This window comes from Erinaceus europaeus, chromosome 8 (assembly GCF_950295315.1).
Source record: "Erinaceus europaeus chromosome 8, mEriEur2.1, whole genome shotgun sequence".
In the NCBI taxonomy this organism is placed as follows: Eukaryota; Metazoa; Chordata; class Mammalia; order Eulipotyphla; family Erinaceidae; genus Erinaceus; species Erinaceus europaeus.
Window position 1 is genome coordinate 21,183,024 of NC_080169.1, and position 23,403 is coordinate 21,206,426.

At 41.9% G+C, this 23,403-nt stretch overlaps 1 pseudogene; it reads right to left on the bottom strand.

Moving 5' to 3' along the window:
* Positions 1-9,233: 9,233 nt before the first annotated feature.
* LOC103121914 (small ribosomal subunit protein eS8-like) lies at positions 9,234-9,878 on the bottom strand (annotated as a pseudogene).
* Between the last annotated feature and the right edge of the window lie 13,525 nt (positions 9,879-23,403).

Sequence of the window (23,403 nt, forward strand, 5' to 3'; positions counted from 1 at the left end):
CAACGTCAACAATGGCAATAATAACCGCAACGAGGCTGCAACAACTAGGGCAACTAAAAGGGGGAAAAAAGGCCTCCAGGAGCGGTGGATTCATGGTGCAGGCACCGAGCCCAGCAATAACCCTGGAGGAAAAAATATATATAATAATAATAATAATCTTAGACAGGCTGGGTGGTGGTGGACCTGGTAGAGTGCACATGTTAACACGCACAAGGACCTCAGTTGAAACAGTGCTACAAGTCGCTCTTTTTCTCTCTCCCCCTCTCTCTTCCCTTTCCCTCTCAGTTTCTCTGTCTCTATCCAATCAAATAAGCAGATAAAAGGAAATATAAATGAGGTTAAAGAGGGGCCGCATGGCTGAAGCTCGTTGACTCTTTTGACTTCGCAAGTTTTCCCCCCACTTCTTACATATGTCTTTGTTTTTTTTATTATTTAATAATTATTGACAAGACTGTAGGATAAGAGGGGTACCATTCCATATAATTCCCACTGCCAGACTTCCATATCCCATCCCCTCCCTTGAAAGCTTTCCTAGGGAGTCGGGTGGTAGAGCAGCAGTTAAGTGCACGTGGCGCAAAGCACAAAGACCTGAGCAATGATCCGGTTCCAGCCCCGGCTCCCACCTGCAGGGAGTCGCTTCACAGGCAGTGAAGCAGGCCTGCAGGTGTCTGTCTTTCTCTCTCTCTCTCTGTCTTCCCCTCCTCTCTACATTTCTCTGTCCTATCTAACAACAACGACATCAATAACAACAACCATAACAACTACAACAATAAAAAACAAGGGCAACAAAAAGGAAAATAAATAAATATTTTTTTCTTTATTGGGGAATTAATGTTTTACATTCAACAGTAAATACAATAGTTTGTACATGCATAATATTCCCCAGTTTCCCATATAACAATACAACCCCCACTAGGTCCTCTGTCATCCTTCTTGGACCTGTATTCTCCCTACGCACCCATCCCCACCCCAGAGTCTTTACTTTGGTGTGATAAGCCAATTCATTTCAGGTTCTACTTGTTTTTTTTTTAATCAAAATAAAATATGTATTTAATTTTTTAAATTAAATATTTAATTTTTAAAAAATATTTTATTTATTAATGAGAATGATAGGAGAGAGAGAAAGAACCAGACGTCACACTGGTACATGTGCTGCCAGGGGTTAGACTCAGGAACTCAGGCTTGAGAGTTCAGTGCTTTATCCCTTGCGCCACCTCCCAGGTCACTAAATAAAAAAAATTAAATTCAGTATTCCTACTGAAAGATATCACAGGCAAAGTTAAAATACAGATGCGATCTTTTTTTTTTTCAAATAATCCTTTATTGAAGCATCTTCCTTTTTTAATTTTTTTTTTACAATTGGGGAATTAATATTTTATACTCAACAGTAAGTACAATACTTTGTACACGCATAACATTCCCCAGTTTCCCATTTAACAATACAACCCCCACTAGGTCCTCTGAATCCTTCTTGGACCTGTATTCTCCCCACCCACCCACCCCAGAGTCTTTTACTTTGGTGTGATATACCAATTCCAGTTCAGGTTCTACTTCTGTTTTCTTTTCTGATCTTGTTTTTCAACTTCTGCCTGAGAGTAAGGTCATCCCATATTCATCCTTCTGTTTCTGACTTATTTCACTTAACATGAATTTTTCAAGGTCCATCCAAGATAGGCTGAAAATGGTGAAGTCACCATTTTTTACAGCTGAGTAGTATTCCATTGTGTATATATACCACAACTTGCTCAGCCACTCATCTGTTGTTGGACACCTGGGTTGCTTCCAGGTTTTGGCTATTACAAATTGTGCTGCCAAGAACATATGTGTACACAGATCTTTTTGGGTGGATGTGTTGGGCTCCTTAGTATATATCCCCAGGAGAGGAATTGCAGGGTCATAGGGTAGGTCCATTTCTAGCCTTCGGAGAGTTCTCCAGACTGTTCTCCACAGAGGGTGGACCAATTGACATTCCCACCAGCAGTGTAGGAGGGTTCCTTTGACCCCACACCCTCTCCAGCACTTGCTGCTGTTACCTTTTCTGATGTATGACGTTCTCACAGGAGTAAAGTGGTATCTCCTTGTTGTCTTTATTTGCATTTCTCTGACAGTCAGAGACTTGGAGCATTTTTTCATGTGTTTCTCGGCCTTTTGGATCTCTTCTGTGGTGAATATTCTGTCCAAGTCCTCCCCCCATTTTTGGATGGGGTTATTTGTTGTCTTGTTGTTGAGTCTGGCAAGCTCTTTATATATATTGATTATTGAACTCTTGTCTGATGTATGGCATGTAAAGATCTTCTCCCATTCTGTGAGGGGTCTCTTGGTTTGGGTATTGGTTTCTTTTGCTGTGAAGAAGCTTTTTTTTTTTTTAATCTCTTTATTTTTTTTTATTTATTTCTTTATTGCGGAATTAATGTTTTACATTCAACAGTAAATACAACATGTATAACATTCCCCAGTTTCCCATTTAACAATACAACCCCCACTATCTCATTTATCATCCTTCATGGGCCTGTATTCTCCCGTGAAGAAGCTTTTTAATTTGATGTAGTCCCATAGGTTTATACTTGCCTTAGTCTTCTTTGTAATTGGATTCGTTTCATTGAAGATGTCTTTAAAATGTATGCAGAAAAAAGTTCTGCCAATATTTTCCCCTAAGTATCTGATAGTTTGTGGACTAACATCCAAGTCCTTGATCCACTTGGAATTTACTTTTGTATTTGGTGAAATACAGTGGTTCAGTTTCATTCTTCTGCATGTTTCAACCCATTGTTTCCAACACAATTTGTTGAAGAGACTCATTTAATAGTCTGGGCCCCTTTCTCAAAGATTAGATGTCCATAGGTGTGGGGGTAAATAATTTTTTTTAAATCTTTAAAAAAAGAAAGAAAGAAAGAAAGCTTTCTATTCTTTATCACTATGGGAGCATGCATCCAGGGTCATCACGGGGTGCAGAAGGTGAAAGGTCAGGCTTCTGTAGTTGCTGAACACAGGCATTGGCAGGTCAGTCCATACTCCCAGTCTGTTTCTATCTTTCCCTAGTCGGATAAGGCTCTGGGGCGGTGGGGTTCCAGGACACACAGGTGAGGTCATCTGTCCAGGGAAGTCAGGCTGACATCATGGTAGCATCTACAACTGGGTAGCTGAAAAAAAAAGTGTCATTTTTAAGTCTTTCTACTTGCTGGCTGCACTTACTGGGTCACTGCAAACTATTATGCACTTTTACATTAAAGTGTATATTTCCTCCTAACTTATGGATGCATGTGCACACATGCCCTGTCTCATGAGCCCTGGTTTATATCTAGGGTCTCTGGCTTTGTTAGGAAGTGTGCCCACACGATACGGATTTGAGGAGTCCTGTGAGCTAGGAATGGTCTCACAAGAGCATTATTTGTCTTTTATCTATGATGAAACTTAGAGCTTTTGGTGTAGCTGATTAGGGAGCACCCCTACCCCAAGATATGTATGAAAATTATGAAGGGAGTATGGATTGACCTGTCAATGCCCATGTTCAGCAGGGAAACAATTACTGAACCCAGACCTTCCACCCTTTGCGTCCCACAATGACCCTGGGTCCATATTCCCAGAGGGATAAAGAATAGGAAAGCTATCAGGGGATGGGAGGGGATGGGATACAGAGTTCTGATGGTGGGAACTGTGTGGAGTTGTACCCCTCTTATCCTATGGTTTTGTCAATGTTTCCTTTTTATAAATAAAAAATTTTTAAAAAGAAAATTATGAAGAACAGTAAACAGGAAGAGAAGTAGATTTCTCCCTTCTCTACACACAGGTACCCTCTGATTGTTCGTGTTTACATCACTTCCCCCTTTCTCCATCCTGCAGTATTAGGTTTCGAAGTTTTCTTTAAATCTTGGTTATAATCACCAGTGTTACTAGAAAACTCTTTTACGGGAGGACCTCTCCATACACACTCTCCAGGGAGACCCCAGGCAAGTAAATATGCCTGTGGCCTTTGCTTGCACTACATCTATTTTTTCACGGAAGCTCCACCTCCCAGCTTCATCCTTCTCATGCTGGCTTGCCTGAGTTGTTCATCAGTGTGCTCCAACCTGAAGCATAATGTGAGCACAAGACCTTGTGTAAGTGACCCAGGGAGACAGCATAATGGTTAGGTTAAAAAAACTTTCATATCTAAGGCTCAGAGGTCCCAGATTCAATCCCCAGCACTACCATAAGCAGAGCTGAGCTGTGTTCTAGTCTCTCTGTGTGTCTTTTTCTCTATATCTCTTTCTTTCATTAAAATCAAATAATAATAATAGTGCCTTACCTAAGCAAATAGGAGTCTTGCTTTATAGAACTCAGACCCAAAATGATAACACAGCTTCATCGGAAAGGACAGAGCTGCGCATTCTTTCCTGTTTTCTGGATCACTGGAGCTTCCCTATCCTTGTTCCGGCTGAAGCCTTTTCCTGTGATTCTTGGAACTATTTCAGTACACTCTGTTTTGTCTTTAGTTATCCAGAGCTCGTTTCTGTCATTTCTAACCTAAGAGCCCCATGCAATTCAAATATTTATAATTGTTTAAGCTGTGTCTATCTGCTGTGTTTTACCCAAGACCTTGTTGATGTTGCTTTGATCTGTGTGGATCTATGTATTATAGATCTGGATGGTTTTGCTACCAAATTGTTGGACTTTTGAGTTCAACTTCTCAGCCCCTTTCCAGGTAGCCAAGCACTCACCTTGGCTTCTTTGGATCAGCATTTCCTTTGGAAGGTATGGCTTTACTTGTATATAAGACAATTCTACTTGGAAACAACTGCCTTTTGGAGACCAGTTGGCCATCTAGTCCTATTTGTTTATTTAAATAGAAACTAGCCAAACTAGAATGAAATTGGCCTACTGGACTCTCTCCCACCTCCCTCCCCTTCTGTGCACCTTCTGACAACAGGCAACATTTTGGTGCAAAAGAGTGAGAAGACTTTTCATTGGTTGACATTTTTAGCACAGAGCAAGCCTTTGTGAGGTGTCCTGGAGTGTTTTCATCAGGAATGTCAGGGATCTCATCTGGGAAGGGCACTCTACCCACCCTACTCACCGCTGGCCTCTTTCCCTCCTCCAGTTTCCATATCTGCCTTTCAGTAACCTCTGGCTACTTGAGATGGCCTGAGGAAGATTTGGATTTCTGCAAAGCCTCAGGTCAGGGTCAGCCTAGCCCTTTTCCTTGGCTCTTAGCTGGACTAACAGTTCAGTAATCTTGAGCAACCTTGAGAGTAGAATTTATTTATTTATTTATTTGTTCATCTACTTATATTTATTTTTTCAATAACCAGAAGACACATACCCTTTTTTAAAAAATTTTCTCTATTGGAGGATTAATGTTTTACAGTCGACGGTAAACACAATTGTTTGTACATGCATAACATTTCTCTGTTTTCCACATAACAGTACAACAATACTGCTGACTATAAAACATTAACCCCCCAATAAAGAAATTAAAAATAAAAAGACACACACCTAGGTATCCTAAGTCTTCAGAGTAAACCACTCAGCAGAGTTAGGTATGAGCTCCTCAGAGGTAGGCTCTGAGAGTAGTAGTCTCTCTGTCTCTATCTAAAAATAGATAAACAGGACTCACAAAAACATAGTTGTCCTCGGTATACCAGAGCACTTGCTGCTACTTAATATTCATCTCTTACTAGAGCCAGGATACAAGAGTCACCTGATCCCTGTGGCCAGAGGCAGGTTATAGAGTCTTTCAGAGAACAGGAGGGTTGACGGTGAGTGACTACGCACTGACATTGGACTCATAATGGGTCTATGCATTAACTCCAGCTGTTACTTAGCTGTTCATTTAAGTAAATTACTTACGTTCTTTCAGCAGAGACATTATCTGTGCCTATCTCATAGAATTCTTGTGATGATTAAGTGAGATAAAATCTCAAGTGTGGAAATGTAAACTGTGTGAGAAAACCACATGAAGCTTCCTCAAGAAGTTAACATATGATACAGAAATCTCATGTCTGGACAATATGAAGTCATTAACCTCCAAAGTAATATCCACCTCAATGTTTTTGTTTTTGTTTTCCCCCAGCATTACTTACAGTCGCTGGTATGGGAACAACCCAAGCGCCCTTGAAAGATAATTGGATGATGAAGATGTGGCACAAAAACACTAGAGATTGTTATTCAACTACTAAAAAAGATGAAGTTCTAGGGGACCAGTGGTGGTGCACTTGGTTGAGAGTTCTGTGCGATGACCTGGGTTCAAGTCCCTGGTCTCCACCTTCGGGGGGAAAGCTTTCGAGTGGTAAAGCAATGTTGCAGGTGTCTCTTTGTCTCTCTCCCTTTCTGTCTTCCCCTTGCCTCTCAATTTCTCAGTCTCTATCAAGTAAATAAATAAAATATTTAATATCTGCGACTTTGGGAGAACTACTGCAATTTCCAGTGGAAGGAATGGGGATGCAAAATTCTGGTGGTCGGATAACAGTGTCATCTCGTAATTTTGTAAATCAATATTAAATCACTAATAAAAAATTTTAAAAAGAAAGGATGGAGAGAACTTAAAGGAGGGTGTTCAGTAATCAGTGTTAATTTTTGAAAATTATGAAAACTAAACTAACTAGAGTTTAGTAAGGAGATTGACCCAAAGATAGAGCATAATAAGCTTTATTTCTTACTATTATTGACAGTACAGTCATCAGTGACTACAGGGGGAGGAAGAATCTGCGTGTATTTGAAAAGCACTAAGAACTTTGTGGAAGCATAGGCGGGGAAGGCCTCCCTTAAAGAGTCAGAACTAGAGACCCTGATAGCCACCACCTCTCCCCAACCCTCAGTCCTACAAGATGGTGGGAGATACGCTTCCCCTTCCCTATTTATTGCACAAGGAATCAGAACAGAAAAGGAAGAGGAGAGGGCAAAGCCTGTGATGACATAGTTTGTGGGTGGAAAAGATTGACACTACCTATGAAGGTCACAGTGGTGGAACTGAAACAGAAACTACTGAGTCTGTGAAGTAAAGAAACCATCTCTCACCTCCTCTAATCCTTTGCCATAACCCTAGTCTCCTCCTCAAGGGAAAAAAATACAAGTGTGGTTAGAAGAATGACAGGACATCACTGCAAGTGTGCATGGAACTCAACTATGGAGGAGTGAACTTGAACTCAACCCCACAGATAATGAAATCTACTGCCAGTGTGGAGCTTGAGCCTGGCAGGAAGTACAATGGCTGGGGCTGAACTTGCCAGTGTAGCAACAGGCAGTGGACTGAGAGCGGAGGCAGGTTAGTGGAGATCTAAGATGAGAGGCAGGAGAGATGTGGGTGTGTAAGGGAGGGATTCTTTAGTCATTCATCTCTAGAGGGGAGAAGTTCGAAAGAATGGGAATTGTGAGCCTGGATACCTAGACAAATGACAACATCAAAAATGGGACTCTCAGGAGGAGATGAAAGTAGGCAGGATGATATCCTTTCAGTCAAGTTGCAGTAAGTTTGTGATGCAAATATCAGGAATGCTGGTGAAAAAGTGATGGGTCTACAGGCATAGGCCAAACTCAAAATTGTTTGCATTGTTCATTACTGGTTTATCAAATTGTAAGATTTCACGGGTACAGTTACACTCCTACATATGTGTGTGTGCAACTCACCACATCTGTCACCAAAATCCCTGTGGCCACCCCCACATAACCTCTGTAGTTTTGAATATTTGTTTATTTTTTTGGTTTTTTTTTTTTAGTTTATTCCCTTTTCTTGCACTTGTTGCTTTTCATTGTTGTAGTTATTATTATTATTATTGATGTCGGCGTTGTTAGATAGGACAGAGAGAAATGTAGAGAGGAGGGGAAGACAGAGAGGGGGAGAGAAAGATAGATACCTGCAGACCTGCTTCACCACCTGTGAAGTGACTCCCCTGCAGGTGGGAAGCCGGGGGCTCGAACCGGGATCCTTATGCTGGTCATTGCGCTTTGTGCCACCTGCGCTTAACCCACTGCGCTACCGCCTGACTCCCTATTTATTTATTTTTTTGTTGCCACCAGCGTCATCACTGGGGCTCAGCACGTGCATAACAAATCCACCACTCATGGCAGCCACTCATTTGTTTGTTTGCTTATTTATTTTTTATTCCTCTCCCCCCATTTTTTTTATTTGATAGGACAGATAAATTGAAAAGGGAAAAGTAGACAGACAAAGAGAGACACTGCTTCACTGCCAGTATAGCTTCCCCCCTGCAGTTGAGGAATGGACACTTGAACCTGTAATGTGTGTGCTGAACCAGGTGTGCCAGCACCTGGACCCCAGCCACCAAAGTTTTACAGAGTCTAAGAGACAGCATGGCCATTCCTTTTGTTTCAATTATCTATATTCCACATGAGGAAAACTATCTAGTATTGTCTTTTACCTTCATATTTGCCTCACTCTAGCATAGTCAACTCTGGTACAATCCATTTTGTCCAAATGATACACTATTGTCATTTTAAATTGCAGAATAGTAGTCCATTGAATATCTATTTCATTGTAAGTATGTATTACATAGTGATTAAATAGATTTTATCTTTCAGTGTTTAATGTATCAAAAACTAGTACTGAGGGCAGGGATAGATAGAATAATGGTTATGCAAAGAGACTCTTGTGCCTGAGGCTACAAAGTCCTAGGTTCAGTCCCCCATACCACCACTATAAACCAGAACTGAGCAGTGCTCTGGTAAATAATAATAATAATAATATATAATTAGTACCAAGATATATAAACTACTTAGTAATTACTCTAAAAGTAACACTGTCAAACCCATTATACATTAACACAAATAACATCACTATGCTTTCAAAAATGAAAGAGATATTAACAACTGTTTTATATTTTTAAAATCTATTTAATGCCTGACAATAAAAGACAGTTAGATTCTCAGATCTCCTTCTATCTTCAACTTGGGATGTACAAGTGTTTTAACTGAAGTTCCTGAAGACAATCTAGCATCCCTGGACATGTAGAATCTCATGCCCTGAGGCATCGGGATCCAGACTTTGAGAACTCTTGGCCAGGGCTTTAGATGAATATTCAGGAGTACTCTGCTCAGAGATGAGCACTGATGATGTGAAAAAGAAATACAAAACTCTTGGTTAGAAATGGCAAGAGAAAGAGAAAAGTACAGACCTGACGTTTGGTACATTTGCGCAGTCCATTCTCATTATTCACTTTTGTATTTACAAATGTTCCAATTTGCCAACATTTCTTTTCTTTTCAAGAACAATGAAGACCTTTATTACAAGAGCCAAAAGACAATTTATTTGCCTTTCCGACCCTTGATTTTCCTCAGGTAAAACTCCAGCTCCTTGCCCTCTAGCACATAGCCATCAGCTCGGCCACACTGGCCCGGTCTTGAAGCCATGCAAGCAAGAAGTTTGCCCTGCTGGAACTGCTTTTCAAGAAGGCTTGATTTTGGCATTCATTTTCCTTTCATCGTATTTCTTCTGAATCTTCTTTGACTGCTTTTTGTTTAGGATCCCTTCCTCAGGAGTCAGTTTGGTGCCCTTCTTTCAGCCCAGGGGCAAGGCATAGTGAAACTCCTAACACCGCTAGTACGTTGTGCTGCCAATAAGCACAATGCAGTTCTTCACCAGGGTCTTGGTTCGGACCAGTTCATTGTTGGATGCATTGTAGACAACATCAATGATCCTTGTTTTTCGAGTGCAACACTCGGAGCCCCACGAGAAGTTCCCCATGTCCAAGCACAAGGTTCCGTACTTCTTGTTGCCTCCCCGGACACTGACCGTGTGTATGCGGTGAGAGCCAATCTTCGTGTTGGCAGCCAGGCTCCCCAACTCGTACTTCTGCTTCTTGTGATAGGGTTTCCTCTTGCCGCCGGTCTTTCGGCGCTTGTGCCACTTGTCCCGAGAGATACCCATCGCTCGGCGCTGGCTGGAAAGAACCAACATTTATTTTCATCCCCAAGTTAATGTTTGTGGTGTTTTGGGGGTCAATACTGAATATGGTGCAGATCAGCAAAAAATTTAACTGATGACCTGATTCCTAGCTGAGATCACATAAAAATGTTTCTACTTTTCGTTTGTTTACTTTAAGGCAGAGAGAAAGAGGGAGATAGAGAGAGAAAGACCACAGCACCAAAGCTCTCTTCTGGTTCCTTCTGTTTTGTTTTGTCATTTCTCATATTACAAACGAGCTTCTTTTAATTAATTAATTAATTTATTTATATTTTCCTTTTTGTTGCCCTTGTTGGTTTTTTTGTTGTTGTAGTTATTATTGTTGTTATTGATGTTGTCGTCATTGGATAGGACAGAAAGAAATGGAGAGAGGAGGGGAAGACAGAGAAGGGAAGAGAAAGATAGACACCTGCAGGCCTGCTTCACCACTTGTGAAGTGACTCCCCTGCAGGTGGAGCGCCCAGTACTTGACACCTGTCCTTGAGCTTTGCGCTACATGTGCTTAACCCACTGAGCTACCGCCTGACCCCCACAAGTTTCTTTTTTCTTCTTTTTTTTAAAGATTTTATTTATTTATTCATGAGAAATGATAGGAGAGAGAAAGAACCAGACATTACTCTGGTACATGTGCTGCCAGGAATTGAACTCAGGACCTCATGCTTGAGAATCCAAAGCCTTATCCACTGTGCCACCTTCCGGACCACAACTTTCTTTTTTTGTAGTCTATTTAGTGGCATTTTTTCTTGTGTTTGTGTTTTTTTTTTAATTACACTGTTTGAATGACTCCAAACACACGCCATTGCTGGTGTGCCAGACAAAATACTTGTGTCAGAGGAGCTGCATTCAAGTGTGAATTACTGTGTTGTTAAAACCAAGAGTTCAGGGGGGCCAGGCGGTACCGCAGCGGGTTAAGCACACTTGGTGCAAAGCATGAGGACCAGCGTAAGGACCCCGGTTCGAGCCCCCGGCTCCCCACCTGCAGGGGAGTCGCTTCACAGGCGGTGAAGCAGATCAAAAAAAAAAAAAAACAACCAAGAGTTCAATGTAAAAACCCCATTGTCTAATATGAATCAGTATGTAAAAATGATACGCATATAATCTATGAAATAAGTTGATAATATGGAGTCTTGTTGGATAGTATGCCAGCTCCCCCTGGCTTCTGCTTAACCATATGCCTATATAGGGATAGATTTAATCCCATCCAAAGCTTTGGTCTATTTACATAAATCGCTTTTACATTTACATAAAGCACTCCCTCCAGGGCATTGGTGGTTCAGTGATAGGATTCTCACCTGTTGAATCCCTGTTTCTAATTGGCCTGTTCCAAACAATGCATCAAAATTCCCCTCTGGCTGATTTTGAATATTTTTTCCGCGATTGTTGTAAGCATTTGTCGCGAAAGAATGCCTCCCATTGCAGGAAGAGGGGGCCTGGGAGCGTAGCGCGAGTTACATCCCTCCAATCTTGGGGGGTATTAAGGTTCTGAAGCAGGCCTTATAAAATGGACCTGGTCCATGGGGCATGAATACCGTCATCCTTGATAGCCTGGCGTAGTTCCTTCAGGTCTGTGGCAGAATATGGATACCAGGCCTGAGGTTTTTGTCTGTTGGGGGCAACATTGACCGGAAATGTGTGGACTTGCTCTGATAAGTGTGTAGCGGTAGGAGGAGTCACCGAAGTGGAAGCTTCTGGACAAGCGGCCGAAGAAGTGGTTTTGGAGGCTACAGGAGAATTTGGACATGTGTCTGTCAAAACAGGGGTGGGCAAAGAAGCAGCAGGAGGTTCCGGACACGTGTCTGCCAAAATAGGGGCCTCAGGGCAAGATGCCAAAATAGGGGCCTCAGGGCAAGATGCAGAGGAATTAGGGTGGGTCAAGATCACGACAAGCCTTTGCTTCTTCTTGTTTTTAAGGTGCTGGTTAAGTTCTATGATCACTTCCTTTATCTCTTGGACCTCAGCCTCTAGGTCCTTAAGCCTTTTGAGAGGTTCCCCTATATATCCCTTAAAAGCTGCTATGATGATCAACAGGATATAAGGTGCAGCCCCGAGAAAAATGTCCCAGATATATAAAAATTGTATACTGGAAAAAGAATGCAGAATTTGGAAAAGATTTTCCATGGTGGAGAGATCTCAGGAAAACAATAAGAAAGAAAAAAAATCACAGTGCCTTAACACAATATTGCAGATACCCAAAAGGTGTGTACTTATCTAGGATGTCTTCTTGTAAATCTGCTGCTTACGTGTCCCTGTTCGGGCGCCAGATGCCGGGATAGCCTGAGGGTACTTCTTCCTGAGCTACTGCTCTCTGGGTTGGAGAGAACTCAACTGGAGCCGATCTAGGCTGCTGCGTGGGAGAGGGATCAGGAACTCGTGCCGCACTAACTTCGCAGGAGATACACTCTGGAACTCTCGGAGCCGGAAAGCAATTTCCAAGTGTCTTTAATCAGAAGAGCAGCTGTTTTTATACTCTCCAAGTAGGGTGGAAACAGGATGTGATATAGAGAGGGTGGAGAGAAAAGTGACTGGTGAAAATCAGAGTGTGACAAGGAGGGGGCAGAGCAGGCAAGAATCCTATCACTGAACCACCAATGCCCTGGAGGGAGTGCTTTATGTAAATGTAAAAGTGATTTATGTAAATAGACCAAAGCTTTGGATGGGATTAAATCTATCCCTATATAGGCATATGGTTAAGCAGAAGCCAGGGGGAGCTGGCATACTATCCAACAGAGTCTAAGCAGAAATACATATAAAAAAAGGTTATACAGGGCCAGAAAACATCTCACCCAATAAAATGTACACTATATCATGCTTGAGGACCTGGGTTCAAGTCCCCAACACCACATGGGAGCACCATGCATAGTTTCAGGGAAACTTCATGAATAGTGGAATGGTGCTGGGATTTCTCTCTCTCTCTCTGAAATTAAAAGGGAAAAAAAAAATAAAAGGGAAAAAAAAATTAAAAAAATAACAGTTGGTGAAAATGCTGTATGAGGAGGTTCACAGAAACCTGAACTTGCACTTCCTGAGGAGCAAAGGTGTGAGCAGCACCTTTCTGGAACATAACTACTGGGAATAAGGAGAAGCTGTTTTGTCTGGAAGTGAGGAACTGAAGGACAATCAGTAGAGAACACAAAAGCCCAAGTGAGGTAGTTCCCAGAGAGATAACCTTCGGAAAGGAGGTCACTTTGTCAGGCGATTGGTGAGGAAAGCAAAGGGCAAGTGTGCACCCTCCCCAACTCCATCATCACCTGTGAGAAGACCTCACCGCAGCCCCTCGGGTAAGTTTATCCAAGCCCTTCTCTAGGTTTCTATAAAACCTAGAAGCTGGCTCCAAGCAGAGATTGTATTCCTTCCTAGATTGTAAAGAGAGGTTAAGGGTCCCTATTAACTAAAAAGAGAGGAGGGGAAACTATAAAATGGCAAATAGCAAAGAAACCCCCAGGTAAAGGGGGTTTCTAAGAACTTTCTCAGATGTGGACAAAGGTAAGATTTTTCTGTTAGGTCCTCTGGGCTACAGCACAGACTTTTTGTGCCAGGGGTCACTAAAAGGTCACAAAAGTTCAACTTTTAATTTTTTTAATATTTATTTTCCCATTTGTTGCCCTCATTGTTTTTTTATTGTTATTATAGTTATTATTGTTGTTGTTACTGATGTCATCATTGTTGTTAGATAGGACAGAGAGAAATGGAGAGAGGAGGGGAAGACAGAGAGGAGGAGAGAAATACAGACACCTACAGACCTGCTTCACCGCCTGTGAAGCAACTCCCCTGCAGGTGGGGAGCCAGGGTCTCGAACCGGGATCCTTACACCAGTCCTTGCGCTTTGCTCCACAAGCACTTACTGCGCTGTGCTACTGCCCGACTCCCCAAAAGTTCATCTTTTAATGAGCTCCAGGCCAAATGTGGATGAAAGGGAATGAAGTGATCATTCTCCCTGATTTTAAGGTAACTTGGTTCAAGATGATCTCAGTGTCTCCAGCCAACTGTCAGACTGAGGGTCATGGGACACTTTGTGTGTGTGAGTATGATTTACAAAATTACAAGATAACAGAGGTACAATTCCACACCTTTCCCACTATCAGAGTTCTGTGTCCCCATTCCTTCCATGGAAATTGCAGTGGTTCTCCCAAGGTCACAGATATGGATTGATTATTATTTTCATATATTTTCCCATTTTTTTCTATGGTTCTGCCTTCTTTTCCATTTTAAGTCTCAGCTACACCAATTACTTCTTTCCTTTCTTCTTCTTCTATCTCTAGGTCCTGATGAAATTGAGTTTCAAAGCCCTCTAGTCATCTTCCTCTAACATTTCTCCTCACTCTGGGAATATGGACTAAAATTCTTTATGGGGTGCAGAAGGTAGCAGTTCTGGCTTCTGTAATTGCTTCTCTGTAGGACATGGACATTGGCAGCTTGATCCATATCCCTGGCCTGTTTCTATCTTTCTCTAGGAGGGTAGGGCTTTGGAGAGGTGAGGTACTGTGGCACATTAGTGAGGTCTTCTGCCCATGAAGTTCAGGATAGAGCATCAACAACTTGGTATTTGAAAGGCAGTAACTTATGGGGCAGGACAAAATATCTACTAAATAGGAACCAGAAAGTAGGAATAGAGCAGGTGTGAATAGGGATTTTAGGGTGGATAAAAGCTAGGAAGTATATTTTAGGTATATTCCTTAGGTCCCATGACTTTAGTGATTTTTGCCTAAGCTTGGTAGTTATGTAGTCAGAGTTGAGAATAGGGCTAGAAAGCTGGATCAGGACAGATTTAAGAAAACATATAATTACAATTAACTGTTTATCTCATCGATCTGACCCAGAGCCTATGTCTGTTCATATTTAGCACAGGAGCCTGTATAACCTCTGAGTCCCTGTCACTCTGAGTTCACAGTCCATGGTCACAGCTGGGAATAGTCTAGGCTGTATTTATTTCAGGACCAGTCTTCCTTGAGTGGCTAACCCAGTCTCCCTTCAGAAAAAAGTGGGACAATCTATAGGACACTTCTACCACCTGGTGACCACACACTTCAATTCTAAGACCTACATTTAGAAGCCAGGGAAGCATGCTTTGACAGAATGGAGAAAAGCAATGAAATCAAGTCACAGTAAACAAATGCCAGTTCTCTTTTCCCTAGAAATAATAACAGATGACTCCAGTGGCCATATTTCTCTGGATGAGTATATGTCTTTGCTGTGCTTTTTCACCTTACAAGGTGTACCCTGAGTCACTCTTGAACTGACAATGGTTGTTAAATAATAATTAACCAACTGTTCAACATTGGGACCACATAGCATCTTTCTCCTCTGTGGTCAAGAGAAGACTTTGAATCAGGCCTGTGAAGAAGCTGGAGCCTGGCTAGTTTGCTCCAAAGGCAGCGTTTGGTTTTGTTTCCCTAGTGTGATCTGAAAAGCCAAGACCTTGATGTATTCCTTCCTTTTAAGTCACAGAGAACCCTGAAATTCCTACATTAGTAATGAATTCTATTTCCTTTTTGAGTGTTCTCTTTGAAAATATAGGCACCTATTGTGAGGGGAGCTGTTAAGTCATTAACACTTTAGTGTGAATAACTGTTTTTAGCTGCTTTTTTAGAGGATCCTGGGAAGGGAGTTCAGGAAAGGACCCTAATAGGGAGGAAGGGGTTTCAGGTAAAGTTTTTTTCTAATTCTCCTGGAACCAACAAGGCTAGGGGGACACCCTAACCTAGAGTTTTGCCACTGTGACTTTTGAGTTATCTGTGGTAACTCAGTTCTCTCCAGTCCCCAGAAGTGTTGATGATGTTGAGGAACATTCAAAGTTGTGAGAGCCCAAAGGAAGAGGGTCCTTTAGGAAATACTTGCTTGGCTTTCAGCATTTTTTAACTGAGACAAAGAGAAGCCAGAGCATGGTCAGAGAAGTCATTTGGTCTTCTATTTGTTTTGTCTTTCTTGTTTTTTTAATGTGATTCCAGGGATCCAGTCCAGGGCCTCACACATGCGAGGTATGAACTTTACTACAGAGATACACCCCTCATTTGATACTTACATTTTTTTTTTTTTGCTTGCTTATTTGTTTGTTTGTCTTTTAAAGTAGGTACACCAAGGTTTGTGATCATTTCTACAGACAGAAACTATCCCAAATCCTAAATGTGGGATATTTGATAAAAGGAAAGAAACGGTGAAACCAAAAACTAGGGGATATTGATGAAGAGACCAGCATTTCCTGTGATAAGAACTCCCTGACACCGAGTGGGGCTGCTCCCTGGCATAGGGTGACCACACCCCTGCTTGCCATAGTTCCTACAGATCTCAGAGAGCCACTCACTGGTGAAGCAATGCTGCAGGTGTCTCTCTGTTTCTGTCTCTCTCTATCACCCCCTCCCGTCTCCATTTCTGGCTATCTCTATCCAATAAATAAAGATAATAAAAAAATTAAAAATAGAATAATAAATAAAAATAAAAATATCTCAATAATCTTCTTCTCCTTCTAATCTTTCCAGGATTATTGCTGGGGCTCCTTGTCACCAGGGGTGGCCATTTTTTCCATTTAATTAGATAGGACAGAGAGAGATTGAGACAGGAGGGGGTGGGAGAGAGAAAAAGAGACACCTGCAGACCTGCTCCTCTGCTTGTGAAGCGTGCTCCCTACAGATGGGGAGCTGGGGGCTTGAACCTGGATACTTGTGTGGGTCCTTGTACTTACTACTATGCACTTAACGAAGTGCATCATGGCCTGGCTCCCATAATTTCTTCTTCCTCTTCCTCTTCCTCCTCCTTCTCCTTCTCCTCCTCCTTCTCCCTCTTCTTCTCCTTCTCCTTCTCCCTCTTCTTCTCCTTCTCCCTCTCCTTCTCCTCCTCCCCCTTCTCTCCTTCCCCTTCCTTCCGCTTTCTCTTCTTCATCCTCACCTCTTTTTCTCCTTCTCCTCCTCCTCCTTCTCCTTCTCCTTCTCCTCCTCCTTCTCCCTCTCCTCCTCCTTCTCCTTCTCCTTCTCCTTCTCCTTCTCCCTCTCCTCCTCCTTCTCCTTCTCCTTCTCCTTCTCCCTCTCCTTCTCCTCCTCCCCCTTCTCTCCTTCCCCTTCCTTCCGCTTTCTCTTCTTCATCCTCACCTCTTTTTCTCCTTCTCCTTCTCCTTCTCCTTCTCCCTCTCCTTCTCCTCCTCCCCCTTCTCTCCTTCCCCTTCCTTCTGCTTTCTCTTCTTCATCCTCACCTCTTTTTCTCCTTCTCCTTCTCCTTCTCCTTCTCCGTCTCCTTCTCCCTCTCCTTCTCCTCCTCCCCCTTCTCTCCTTCCCCTTCCTTCCGCTTTCTCTTCTTCATCCTCACCTCTTTTTCTCCTTCTCCTCATCATCCTCCTTCTCCTTCTCCTCCTCCTTCTCCTTCTCCCTCTCCTCCTCCTTCTCCTTCTCCTTCTCCTTCTCCCTCTCCTCCTCCTTCTCCTTCTCCTTCTCCTTCTCCTTCTCCCTCTCCTTCTCCTCCTCCCCCTTCTCTCTTTCCCCTTCCTTCCACTTTCTCTTCTTCATCCTCACCTCTTTTTCTCCTTCTCCTTCTCCTTCTCCTTCTCCGTCTCCTTCTCCCTCTCCTCCTCCTCCCCCTTCTCTCCTTCCCCTTCCTTCCGCTTTCTCTTCTTCATCCTCACCTCTTTTTCTCCTTCTCCTTCTCCTTCTCCGTCTCCTTCTCCCTCTCCTTCTCCTCCTCCCCCTTCTCTCCTTCCCCTTCCTTCCACTTTCTCTTCTTCATCCTCACCTCTTTTTCTCCTTCTCCTCCTCCCCCTTCTCTCCTTCCCCTTCCTTCCACTTTCTCTTCTTCATCCTCACCTCTTTTTCTCCTTCTCCTTCTTCTCCTCCTTCTCCTTCTCCGTCTCCTTCTCCCTCTCCTTCTCCTCCTCCCCCTTCTCTCCTTCCCCTTCCTTCCGCTTTCTCTTCTTCATCCTCACCTCTTTTTCTCCTTCTCCTCCTCCCCCTTCTCTCCTTCCCCTTCCTTCCACTTTCTCTTCTTCATCCTCACCTCTTTTTCTCCTTCTCCTTCTTCTCCTCCTTCTCCTTCTCCGTCTCCTTCTCCCTCTCCTTCTCCTCCTCCCCCTTCTCTCCTTCCCCTTCCTTCCGCTTTCTCTTCTTCATCCTCACCTCTTTTTCTCCTTCTCCTTCTCCTCCTCCTTCTCCTTCTCCTCCTCCTTTTCTTCCTCCTTCTTAAAAAAAAAAAAAAAAAAGAGCCACTCACATTCCAGCACCAACTCCTGAACACTAATGACAATAATTCAAACAATGAGGAGTCGGACAGTAGCGCAGCGGGTTAAGCACACATGGCGTCCCAGGCACAAGGACCGGCGTAAGGATCCCGGTTCGAGCCCCCAGCTCCCCACCCGCAGGGGAGTCGCTTCATAAGTGGTGAAGGTGTCTGTTTTTCTCTCCCTTCTCTGTCGTCCCCTTCTCTCTCCATTTCTCTCTGTCCTATCCAACAACAACAACATCAATAACAGCAATAATAACTACAACAACAATAAAAAACAACAAGGGCAGACAGAAGTTGAAAAACAAGATCTGAAGAGAAAACACAAGTAGAACCTGAACTGGAATTGGCGTATTGCACCAAAGTAAAAGAGTCTGGTGTCAGTGGGGATGATGGGGGGAGAATACAGGTCCAAAAAAGATGACAGAGGACTTAGTGGGGGTTGTATTGTTATATGGAAAACTGGGAAATGTTACGCATGTACAAACTATTATATTTACTGTCAAATGTAAAACATTAATTCCCCAATAAAGAAATAAAAAAAACAAGAGCAACAAAAAGGAATAAATAAATATTTAAAAAACAGTGGTCCAGGAGGTGGCACAGTGGATAAAGCATCGGCCTCTCAAGCATGAGGTCCTGAGTTCAATCCCCGGCAGCACATGTACCAGAGTGATGTCTGGTTCTTTCTCTCTCTTCTCCTATCTTTCTCATTAATAAATAAATAAAATCTTTTTAAAAATATTTAAAAAAACAATTAAAACAATGATAAAAATATAAAAATAAAGTCATGACCAGTTATTTTATATTATCACGAGCCAGATACAATGTTAGTAATGTTATCCACTCAGTTTCTCTAAAGCTTACAGGAACAGTAGTGTGTATAGCTGGAGAGTCTTTAAAAAAAAGATTTATGGGCTAGGGAGACAGCATAATGGTTATATAAAAGACTTTCATGCCTGAGGCTCTGAGGTCACAGGTTCAGTCCCCAGCACAACCATAAACCAGAGCTGAGTAGTGCTCTGGTCATTCTTTCTGTATCTCTCTCTCATTAAAATGAAATGAAATATCTTAAATATATATATATATTTAAAAAAAGATTTATTTATTTATGAAAGAGCTAGAGAACACCCCCTTAGTCCTGGCATATGAGAGTGCTGGGATTTGAACTTGGGACCTCTGGGGCTTTTAGCATGCAAGTAGGTCTGGTAGCTACTGCTTTTCTCCAGCACTCAGCAGAAGAATCTATATTCACATTTCCCTCTTCATTATGGCTTAAATATAATGCCACTGTAGTTTAGGAGGGGTGGTATTTATTACCTCTTCGGATATATTTCTCTTTAGTCTCAGTTCATTAGAGACCCAGCTTAAAATAAACAGGCAACGATGTGGCTATTAATACAAACTATTGTATTTGCTGTCGACTGTAAAACACTAATCCCCCAATAAATAAATAAATAATAAATGAATGAATAAATAAATAAAGATAATATGACATTTGTAACCAAACTATGTGTCCTGTTTGGTCTCATCTCGAAGACTCAGAGAACATACTCCCAACCCTCTGGGCCCCGCCCAAGCTATTCCATTAATTCAGTGAGAGCTCTTCTCTAAACCAATTATTTTGCTAATTCATTAACAGCCATGATATATTTCAAAGACCAAGGTTTGTGCTGTCAGGTGGGGGGAGGAGGTGTTTCCACTCTTACCCACTATGAACTATGAAAACAATTTAAACTGTGCTTCTCTGGTTGTAGAAAGGGAGGCTTTAGGGGGAAATTTCTCAGGGATGGAACAGAACTTTTCTTTGAGTATAATAGCAACTCAACTGCCCTCAATTATTTGGAGTCCCTGCACCCTAGCTCATCATAGAGACAATTCCGCAGGCCTCTTCAGTGTCCAGTGCTTCAGGTAGACACAGGTGTGCTGCCCTCGATCTCTCTGACTTTTCTTTCCAGGGAAAGGGGAATGTGGGAGAAAATGACCCTGTTTTCTCAACTGATTCAGTTATTTTGGCCAGATATTAGTTTTATGATGTAATTTGTGTTTAATTTAAAAAATAAAACAACAACTACAGTAAAACACACACCCCTTCCTCATTCCTATAAACTAGAGCTGAGCAGTGTGCTCTGGCAATAAATAAATATTGTTAAATTAAATTAAGGGTCATCTCATCTACTTCACAGGTTCCTTCCAATGTGTTTTTTAAAAAAGACTCAGGGGTACACATTTTGAAACTTTCCTTTTCATTTGTTTCAGCTCCATTTTTTTGTTGTTGTAACTCTTGCTGTTAACATTTAAGTAAATGTGGTTTATTCATACAAAGAAATATTACGCAGGAAAGCATTAATAGACATGAATCACATGTAGAAACTAGGTTTACATGCATAAGTCTCAAAAAGTGTTGAATACAAAAAATAATAATAATAAGGCCTACCCAGGAGACAAAAATGGCCCAATAATTTGTAGAAAACTAGAGTCAAAGTTCTAACATGCATCTTGGAGTTTTCTACCGGTTTTTTTTTTTTTTTTCTATTTATGTAATGATTTCTGGTCTAATGGCCATGCCTTTGATCTATTTGGAGTTGACTTTTGTGTGTGGTGATGTGGTGGTCCAGTTTCATTGATCTACACATTTCAACCCAGTTTTCCCAGACCATTTGTTGAAGAGACTCTCCTTTCTCCATTTGATGTTTTGGGTTCCTTTGTTACCCATAAGTATGGGGGCTTATTTCTGGGCTCTCAATTTTATTCCATTGGCCTGTGTGTCTATTTTTGTTGCTATGCCAGACAGTTTTTTAATTTTTTAATTTATTTTTATCTTTATTTATTGGATAGAGACAGCCGGAAATCAAGAGGGAGGGGGTGATAGAAAGGGAGAAAGACAGAGAGACACCTGCAGCACTGCTTCACCACTCTCCCCCTGCAGGTGGGAACTGGGGGCTCAAACTCAGGTCCTTGTGCATTGTAATACATGCGCTCAACCAGGTGTGCCACCACCCAGCCCACCAGGCAGTTTTGATTAGAGTATCCCTGTGTATAATTTTGTAGTCAAGGAAGCACATAGCCTCCATTTTTATTCTTTCTCTCAGAATTGATTTGGCCTACAAAATAGCTCACCAGGACAATATATCTGCGAGGTTGAACTTGCCCCCACCATACTGGAGGAAGCTCTAATACTGTAGTACCCCCCTCCATCTCTCTCATCTATTTATGTCTTTCTACCTGAAAAAGGTGGGCTGGAACAATAAAGTCCCAGAGACACTCCTGACAAAAAAAAAATAACAAACTACAGTACAGAATTATCAATATCAGAAGAAAACTACCAAAGAATTCCCTAGACAGGAGCAAAAATTACTCACTCAAGGAGTGAGTAATTTTCTCTAATGCCGGGAGGAGAGGACTAAACTACTCCATGCCAAAGCTGATCCACAGTTGCTGGAGGAGCAGAAGAAGCAGCACCAGCTTGTCCTGTACACAGGAAATCCCTCTCTGGAGACCTGACAGGCCAAAGCTGAGAAACTAACCACTGCGACTCCAGTGGAAATTGACTGGGAGTCCACTCCTTCCAGTGCTGCTAAAACTTGATATTGTGAGTGGCACCTGAGTTCCCAACCCACCTAGCACTGGCGACTAAAACTACTGAAGAAGCTCAAGAACAGAAAGAGAAGACCCTTCTTCTTGCAGCGCCTCTCTGGTGCCCTCTACTGACAAATCGTTTAATAACATGGCAGCTGCAAAAATAAAATAAAATAAAATAAAATAAAATAAAATAAAATAAAATAAAGGACTCAACTCCGAGATCACAGGCCAAGCAATGAAGTTTGAAGGTAGCGAGAAAAGGTAAAATTGCTAGCTGACAAGACACTTAGTGTTTACAACTGTGAAAATTTTATCAAGAGCCAAGCCATAGAGTATGTTGTAATTATATTTTTCCTTCCCTACTGGACTTTCTGTTTTCTCTTGAATTAATAATTGACTTTGCTACTTTGTGTCTTTAAATAATATAAATCCCTCAAACTCGGGGAGTCGACGGTAGAGCAGCGGGTTAAGCGCACGTGCAAAGTGCAAGGACAGGCGTAAAGATCCCGGTTCGAGCCCCCGGTTCCCCCCTCCACCTGCAGCGAGGTCGCTTCACAGGTGGTGCAGTAGGTCTGCAGGTGTCTTCCTCTCCCCCTCTCTGTCTTCCCCATCTCTCTCCGTTTCTCTCTGTCCTATCTAACAACGACATCAGTAACAACAATCATAACTACTACAAGGGCATCAAAAGAGAAAATAAATAATTTTTTTTTAAAAAAAATAAGGGAGTCGGGCGGTGGTGCAGCGGGTTAAGCGCATATGGCACAAAGCGCGAGGACTGCCATGAAGGATCCCAGTTCGAGCCCCTGGCTCCCCACCTTCAAGGGAGTCGCTTCATAAGCGGTGAAGCAGGTCTGTAGGTGTCTTTCTCTCCCCCTTTTAAAAAAGTCTTCCCCTCCTTTCTCCATTTCTCTTTTTCCTATGCAACAACAACGACAATAGCAATAACTACAACAATAAAATAACAAGGGCAACAAAAGGAAATAAATAATAAAAAAAAATCTTAAAAAAAAAAATCCCCCAAACTCTCCACCCCTTACCCAGATCTTCCTTTCAGTAAGGAGTAGCATTTGAGGATCACATGGTCACACAAACTATGGTTACTATTTGAGGAAGCCTGTGCTCTTAAGCAGCAACTGCCTTAAAGACTACCATTCTAGAAAAAAAAAAAAAAACATATATTATGAAGCTGTTTTTTTTCCCTCTCTTAATGATTATTGCTATATCTGAAAAATATCCCTCATAACAAACGTACATAATTTTTAACTAGAAAATCCATATATGTTCAACTAACCAGGCAAGAGACCTTAGTCTTAGAAACTTGGTTTTATTTTTTTAATATTTCATTTATTTATCTATTTCCATAGAGACAGAGAAAAATTGAACGAGCAAGGATAGAGAGAAAGAGAGACATCTGCAACACTGCTTTAATGCTTGTGAAGTTTTCCCCTTGCAGATGGGTACCAGAGATTTGAACACAGATCCTTGCATATGTGTATTCAACCCAGCGTGTCACTGCCAGGTTCAAGAAACTTGATTTTACAGTGATATAATTTCTGGAAATTTAAATTCTTTAGTACTTTTTATGAGTAATGAGAAAACAGAGCACCAGTGATCCCAGAGCTTGAACCTGAGACCTTAGAGCCTCAAGCATGCTAGCCCTGTGCTATAACATACTGAACTCTCTTCCTGGTTCTAATTTTTGAATTTTGAATCAATTTAGGAAACAAATT